Source organism: Hipposideros armiger, unplaced genomic scaffold (genome assembly GCF_001890085.2).
Source record: "Hipposideros armiger isolate ML-2016 unplaced genomic scaffold, ASM189008v1 scaffold_635, whole genome shotgun sequence".
Lineage (NCBI taxonomy): Eukaryota > Metazoa > Chordata > Mammalia > Chiroptera > Hipposideridae > Hipposideros > Hipposideros armiger.
The window spans coordinates 272889-280572 of record NW_017731985.1 but is presented as its reverse complement, the minus strand read 5'-3'; the positions used below and the strand labels follow the sequence as shown (position 1 = coordinate 280572).

The following is a 7684-nucleotide window of genomic DNA, read 5'->3' as shown; positions in this document are numbered from 1 at the left end:
ACAAAACGACAGCAACTTGTCTGTTCCCCTTCCCCCAATTCCCCAGCACTGTTCCCATCCCCCCAATTCCCCAATAAAAATCTTAAAAAAAAACACTTCTCAACTCTTTAAAAATAAATAAATAAATAAATAAATAAAAAGTGAGCGATTTGGTTAAGTTTGGGATCTTTTACAAGTTGAAGATGGAAAACCAAACTCTGCTTTTTTGCCATATTTTACTGTTTTACTTCCATAAAGGGAAGAAGACGCGTCAAGCTTGTTAAAAGTTGCATAAAGTATACGGTGACAATGCTCTACAAGAACGTCAGTGCCAACAATGGTTCACGAAATTCCGTGCTGGTGATTTTTATCTCAATGACGCTCCTTGGTCAGGGAGGCCCACCAAGGTTGACGATGGCAAAATAAAGGCATTAATCGAGTCAAACCCACGTTACACAACATACGAGATGGCAAGAACATTGAACATCCATCATTCAAGCGTTCACGTCCACCTGTAGAAGCTGGGATACGTAAGCAAGCTCGATATTTGGGTTCCGCATGAACTCAAAGAAGTTCATTTGACAGTGCGTATAAACATCTGCAATATGCTCATTAAACATGAGGAAAACGATCTTTTTTTGAAGCAACTGATAACTGGTGATGAGAAGTGGACTGTTTATAACCATGTGGTGCGCACACGGTCTTGGTCCCAACGTGATGATTCTCCTCAAACGACATCAAAAGCAGACATTCATCAGAGGAAAGTTATGCTCTCAGTGTGGTGGGATTTTAAAGATGTCGTGTTTTTCGAGCTCCTACCAAGGAGCCAAACAATCAATTTCAAAGTGTACTGTTGGCAACTGGCCAGTTTGAACGAATCCATCATCCAGAAACATCCAGAGCTTGTTAATTGTAAAGGAGTTGTGTTCCATCGCGACAACGCAAGACCACACACAAGTTCGATCACCCATCCAAAATTATTGGAGCTTGGACAGGATGTGTTGCCACACCCACCATACTCGCCTGACCTTGCGCCGTCAAGACTTCCACTTGTCTCGCTCTCTTCAAAACTCCTTGCGTGGTATAATGTTCAATTCAGATGAGGCTGTAAATCAACACCTTGTTCAGTTTTTCGCAAAAAGACAGGTCCTTCTATGAACAAGGAATTATGAAGCTCACTGAAAGATGGCAAAACGTTATCGAACAAAACGGGCAATATATCACTGATTGACCTTTGTTCTTTATATAAATAAATGACCTTTGAAAAACATAGACAGAATACGTCATGACTTTTCCAACAACCCAATAATTCCTTTTACTGAGTTCACTCTATTAAAATCGCTATGTGTGGTTTCCATTTTCCAGACTGAATCCTAACTGATATATAGATAAACTGAGCTCACACGAAAGTAAGGGAAATCCCAGGAACCAGAAACAAAGAAGCTGACAGCATAGCTGTCAGGAATTTATGAACTGCTCATAGTCCAGAAGACAGATCCTGAGACTTCAAAAATCAACTGAGATCCCTGTACAAAGGCTGATACCCTCATTAAAAAGATTAGGGGGAAAAAAATCTATCCAGGGCCAGCCGAGTGGCTCAGTTGATTAGGAGTTAGCTTAAGAGCGCGAGCTCTGAGCAACAGGGCCGCTGGTTCAAATCCCACATGGGCCAGTGACACTGCGCCTGAGCTGAGCTGTTGCTGAGCTGCCAACAGATGTCAGGGTGGCTGAGCTGGTGAGCGCACATGCTCCTAACAACAAGACTGCCTGTTCAATGGTGGGCTACGCCTGCCCACAACTAAAACTGAACTCCGCACCTTGAGCTGAGCTGCCACCCGGGTGACTCAGTGGATAGAGCATGCGCTCTTAATAACAAGGCTGCCAGTTCGACTCCCACATGGGATGGTGGCTATGCCCACCCGTAACTAAGATTGAACACAGCACCTTGAGCTAGAGGCCACAAGCTGCCGATGGGCAGATGGCGACTTGCGCCCTCCACAACTAAGACTGAAGAACAACAACTTGGCTGGTCCCCTCCCCCAATTTCCCAATTAAAAAAAAAACCTATCCACAGGGAAATAAGGAAGCTTACCTTGCTTACCTAGTAAAATGGGAGGAAATAAACCTAGGAATTCAAAACCATAGATGTGTACATGAGGTATTTTGGAGTTAAAATTTATACTAAGCTTGTGCCCTGGAAATCTGCAAGTAGAGAAAAATAACATAGTTTGGTCCCAGGTTGAGAATAGTCTTGTGCCCAACAGAAGCACACACAAAGTTGCTCCAGGAGATATACAAATAGCCAATAAATATATGAAAAGATGTTTAATATCATCAGTCATCAAGAAAATGTAAATCAGAACCACAATGAGATACTAATACACCTCCATGAGAATGGCTGAAATTAAAAGAACTGACAATACCTAGTGTGTTGGTAAGAATATGAAGCAACTGGAGCTCTCATGCTGCTGTGGGAACATAAAATAGTACAACCACTTTGGGAAACTGGTAATTTCTTAAAATGTTAAAGATACACCTACAATCCAACCAGCTATTCCACTCTGAAAAGAAAGGAAAATATACATCTACTAAAAAATTTGTACATGAATGCTCACAGCAACTCTATTCACAACAGCAAAAAACTGGAAACAACCTAAAAATCCATCAACTGTGAACTACAAAACTATAAGATACAGCCTTACAACAAACTACTCCTTAACAACAGAAGGTAAGAAGTTACTGTTACACCCAACTAAATGGTTAAATCTCAAATGCTACATATGATGCTACATAAAGAAACCAGACACAAAACAGTACACACTGTATGATTTGACCTACATTTCTAAAATTCTAGAAAATGCATATTACTTTATAGTGATTCCTGGGGCCAAGATGAAGGGAAAGGCGTACTGTAAAGAAGCATGAGGAAACTTTTGGAAGTGATGGGAGTGCTCTGTATCTTGATTGTGGCAGCTTCTTATAGATGTATACATCTGTCAAAACTATTTTTCCTTTAAGTAAAATTTACTGTACATAAATTACACCTAAGCAAGCTTGACTTTAAAAAAAACCAAAAAAACCTGCTCTTGGGAGAACTGACCTCAATGCAAGCTACATAAGATTATCATAAATGATGCTCCTCTGAATATGAGCTCACCAAAATTACAAAATACTTGAGGAAACAATTCATTGTGAACAAAAGTCAGTTACAACAAATGGCAGGATTATACCCCTAAAAACCTCAGATAATTGAATATAACAGAGACTATAAGTTAAACTTATTTAAAATTATAACATAAGATGAATTGAAAACCACAGGACAAAAAAAGCATGATCCCATGAACAGACAGGTTTGAAAATGAACCAAAGAATACTTCTAAAATTAAGAATTCAAAAAGCAAATTGGATGAAGAGTAAATTAACATGCAAAGATAAAGGAAATTATCCAGAAGGTGACATAGAAATACAGAGATGGAAATTATGAAGGAAAGAATAAGAGATGTGGAGGACCAACGTAATATAAGATCTGAGAGAAGCACTATTTAAAGAGGTAATGACAGGGAATTTTTACAAAATTGATGAAAGATATGAACTTTCAGATTGAGGAATCACTGCAAGTTCCCAGTAGGATAAAATTAAATACACACCATGTAATGAAACTGCGGAACACAAATGACAGAAAAGATCTTAAAAAAAATTAGACAGGCAAATTACCCACAACGAAATAGATGTCAGTTCAGTTCTCCAGAGTAACAATAAAAAGCCAGAATTTCAGTGAAATAACATTTTCAAAGTGCTGAGAGAAAATAATTGGAAGCCTTGTATCCAGCTAAACTATCAATCAAGACTGAAGAGGAAATAAAAATATTTTCCAACAAAGAGTATTTACCATTAACAGATCCTCACTAAAAAAAAACACCTGAAGGATGTATTTGTCTATTTGACACAAAAGGAAGGAATAACGTGCAAGAATGGTGAAAAAACAAAACAGTAAACATACATGGGTAAAATGAAATAATCACCGACACCACAGAAAAATAATTATTAATTAGTATTGTTCAACATTGATATGGACTGCTTTAGTGGTCTCATTTTTGTAAGCACTCTTTTTGAACGGACACCACCTTTTGATATGTTAGTGTACACTGGGTAAGAGGATGAAATAAATTACTCCCAACATAACTATTGACCATAGGGGGTTTTTTTGTTTTTGTTTTTTAAAGATTTTATTGGGGAATTGGGGAATTGGGGAAGGGAATAGTGTTGGGGAATGGGGGAAGGGAACAGTGTTGGGGAATTGGGGAAAGGGAGCATTGTTTTTTTTCCAGGACCCATCATCTCCAAGTCAAGTTGCTGTCCTTCAATCTTAGTTGTGTAGGGCGCAGCTCAGCTCCAGGTCCAGTCTCCACTTTCAATCCAGTTGTGGGGTGGGGGGAAGGGCACGGCCCAACATCCCATGCGAGAGTCGAACCCACAACCTTGTTAAGAGCATGCGCTCTAACCAACTGAGCCATCCAGCCACCTGTCGGTTAACAGGAGGCTGCTCCGCTCAAGGTGCCACGTTCAATCTTAGTTGAGGGGAGAGGGGAGTGCGCAGCTCACCATCCCATGCGGGAGCCAAATCAGCAACCTTGTTGTTAAGAGCACACGCTCTCACCAGCTGAGCCATCCTACCACCAGTTGGCAGCTCAGCAGCAGCTCAACTCAGATGCAGCTCACTGGCCCATGTGGGAAGCGAACCAGCAACCCTGTTGCTCAGAGCCCCGGCTCCAACCAACTGAGCCACCCAGCTGCCCCAACCATAGGGTTTTATCAATTATGTATGAATAACTGACAGCTGTCAAACATTCCCTGATCAGCTCTGTTTAGCCATCTGAAGCAGGGCATTGCCCCCATCCTAAAAGTTCTAGAACTTGAGTCTTATTTCTAGGCATTCTTCCCACTCCCATATTACATTAAAAAAAGAATATTCTAAATAGAAATGTTTCTTATGTGACCTTTCGGGTAAGATCTTCTACAATAGTTTTGGGGGGGAATAGAGCTTTTGGCTTTAGATTAAGAATCAGGCATTTGCTTAAACTTGAGCCAAGAAGAGTACTTTGACAGAGATGTATATGCCTCTTCCTCTAAAGGAGAAAATACCACACAGGAACAGAGGGAGGGAACACATACACTCATCCCTGCTGACTGAAAGCTATCTTAAATGATCTGAACATCCCCTCCATGTTCCCATATCACCACAGTAAAGATCTCCACAAGGTAGAGCCCCAATTCCCTTACCATGAAAGGTTTCTGCCCACCAGAGTAACACACTTGACAATCTACAATAGAACTTTGGAAATACAAGATCAGGCAACAGACATCAGAGAGGGAAACATGGATTAAAGCAAGTAAATACCATATTTTCAGGAGGTAGTGCCATTCCAGGCAAGAGGATAGTATTAATAAAAAGGTTCAAAAGCCACTAAATGAAGATGGGAAAGCCAGGCTCCTATCCCCTTTCACCCCAAGAAAGCTCATTCATTTCAAAGCATATATTAACGGCTGTGGCATGTCTCATATCCTGCATAGGCATCACAATACAGGAACAAAAGGCACTGTTTCTAGAAGGGCAAACATGCACTCTTAGATTACCAGATGAAAAGCGCTACATCAGGAATAAGCAAAAGAGGGCACCGAGAGGGTTCTTTCCCACCAGCCTTCACAGTCACTTTATAGTCATAAATTTGTACGCCCCAAGATGCTTCCACCAAACACCTTACCTGATGTGACCCTCAAAACAACACCAGGAAGTAGGTAAGGCAGGTAAGTTCGTTGTTCACATATATGAAAAGTGAGACTCAACATAAATTGACACCTGGGCCGGCCAAGTGACGCATTGGTTAAAAGTTGGCTTGGGACACCAGCTCTGAGCAGCAGGGCCCCGGTTCAGATCCCATATGAGGGCTAGTGACGCTGCACCCTCTACAGCTAAGATAGTGAACAATAAATAGCTCGACCTGAAGCTGGGGCTGCCATGAGTCAACGGCGTAGGCTGCAGTGGGCTCCTGTAAGCTACCATGAGCTGCCAAGAGCCGCCGTGAGCAACCGTCCAGTGGCCGGTGACCTATCTGCCTCACCTGGGAAGAGCGCAATGATAATACCAACATGGGCCAGTGAAGCAAAATCCTCCACAACTAGACTGAAGAACAAAAGGACAGCAACTTGTCTGTTCCCCTTCCCTGATTGATTCCTCAATGCTGTTTCCCTCCCCCAATTCCCCAATAAAATCTTTAAAAAATAAAAATAAAAAATTTTTTAAAATAAACTGACAGGGCCGGCCGAGTGGCGCGATGGTTAAGAACTCGCTTGGGATGCCAGAGGGCCCCGGTTCGGATCCCACATATGAGGGCCAGTGACACTGCCCTCTACAGCTAAGATGCTGAACAACAGCTCAACCTGGAGCTGGGCTGCCGGGAGTCGCCGGCGTCGGCGTAGGCTGCAGTCCCTGTGGCAGTGGGTTGCCATGGGCTACCTTGTGTAGCCAGCAGTCAGCGTGAGCGGCCAGCAGTCAGCGTGAGCGGCCAGCAGCCAGCGTGAGTGGCCAGCAGCCGCATGAGCGGCCGTCCAGAAGCCGGCGACTGATCTGCCTCGCCAGAGAAGAGCGCGATGATGGTGCCAACTTGGGCCAGTGAAGCGACATCCTCCACAACTAGATTGAAGAACAAGACGACAGCAACTTGTCTGTTCCCCTTCCCCCAATTCCCCAGCACTGTTCCTATCCCCCTAATTCCCCAATAAAAATCTTTAAAAATAAATAAATAAATAAAATAAACTGACACCTCCAAGTCAATCTGCACCCACAAACAAACCCTTTCCACCTCTCTGCTCATTTAGGCCCAACCCTCAAAAACCCCAGTATAGCCAACCATACACTAGCTAAAGTTTAACTGGCCAAGTTAAACCTCAGATTCCCCATCTGCAGTAAAGTACAAAAAGGTTGTTAGCAATATTAACAAAATGACCTTACAAAGGGTGCGGAACAATGTCTGGCACGTAGCTGGTGCTCAAAAAATGTTTACCACCTCCACCACCAATACTTCTATTGTTAATAATAGCCGAAAGCTTCCATTACGGGACCCTTCATGACAAGTCTTTCAGGAACCTGCACTACCCACTCCCAACCCCCCACCGTCACGCTCAGACACGCCCCCAAACACTCTTCCCCCTCCCCCCAGGCACGCCCAGCACCTTCTCTTCCGACATACCCCTCCCCTCACAAACCTTACTCCCAATAAATTCTCCCCCAGTCAGACTCCGTTACGAAGGAGGCCTTTCGCTGACACCTGCCTCTCCGGCACCCCCTCGAGGCCTCTGTATTCTTGTGGGCGCCCAGGCCGAACGCCAACCGCGGGCCCGCGCCGGTTACCTGGCCGCGCGCTCCCGCTCCGCCTCCCGCTTCCTCCGATTGCGTTTGACGCGGGCTCGCGCCAGCGCGAAGCGCACAATTAGTTTAAACAATGGCCCCGCCCCTCGCACCGCCCTCTGATAGGCTCCTGTCGGCTGGTATGCACGCAAGGACACGCTTGAGCGCCCGGGAAAAGGAAGTGTGAGGGCCACTGGGAAAGAAGAGGTGGGTGTCACTACTTCCGGACCCCAGCCTCCGCTCAACAGCAAAGACTACAAATCTCAGCACATCCGCGACCTCGGAGCCCCGCCCCTGGCG

General features: G+C 44.0%; 1 protein-coding gene across 3 annotated transcripts in view; it reads right to left on the bottom strand.

Moving 5' to 3' along the window:
* The window catches only part of NUMA1 (nuclear mitotic apparatus protein 1), an 88907-nt gene extending 81228 nt beyond the window's left edge, over positions 1 to 7679 (bottom strand). For 2 of the 3 annotated variants that reach the window (XM_019625602.1, XM_019625596.1), the window contains exon 1: positions 7388 to 7679. The gene's annotated coding sequence lies outside the window, so the exon portion shown is untranslated. Of the gene's footprint in view, positions 1 to 7242; positions 7362 to 7387 lie in introns of those variants that run through there. The other variant, XM_019625597.1, reaches the window with a different exon arrangement.
* Between the last annotated feature and the right edge of the window lie 5 nt (positions 7680 to 7684).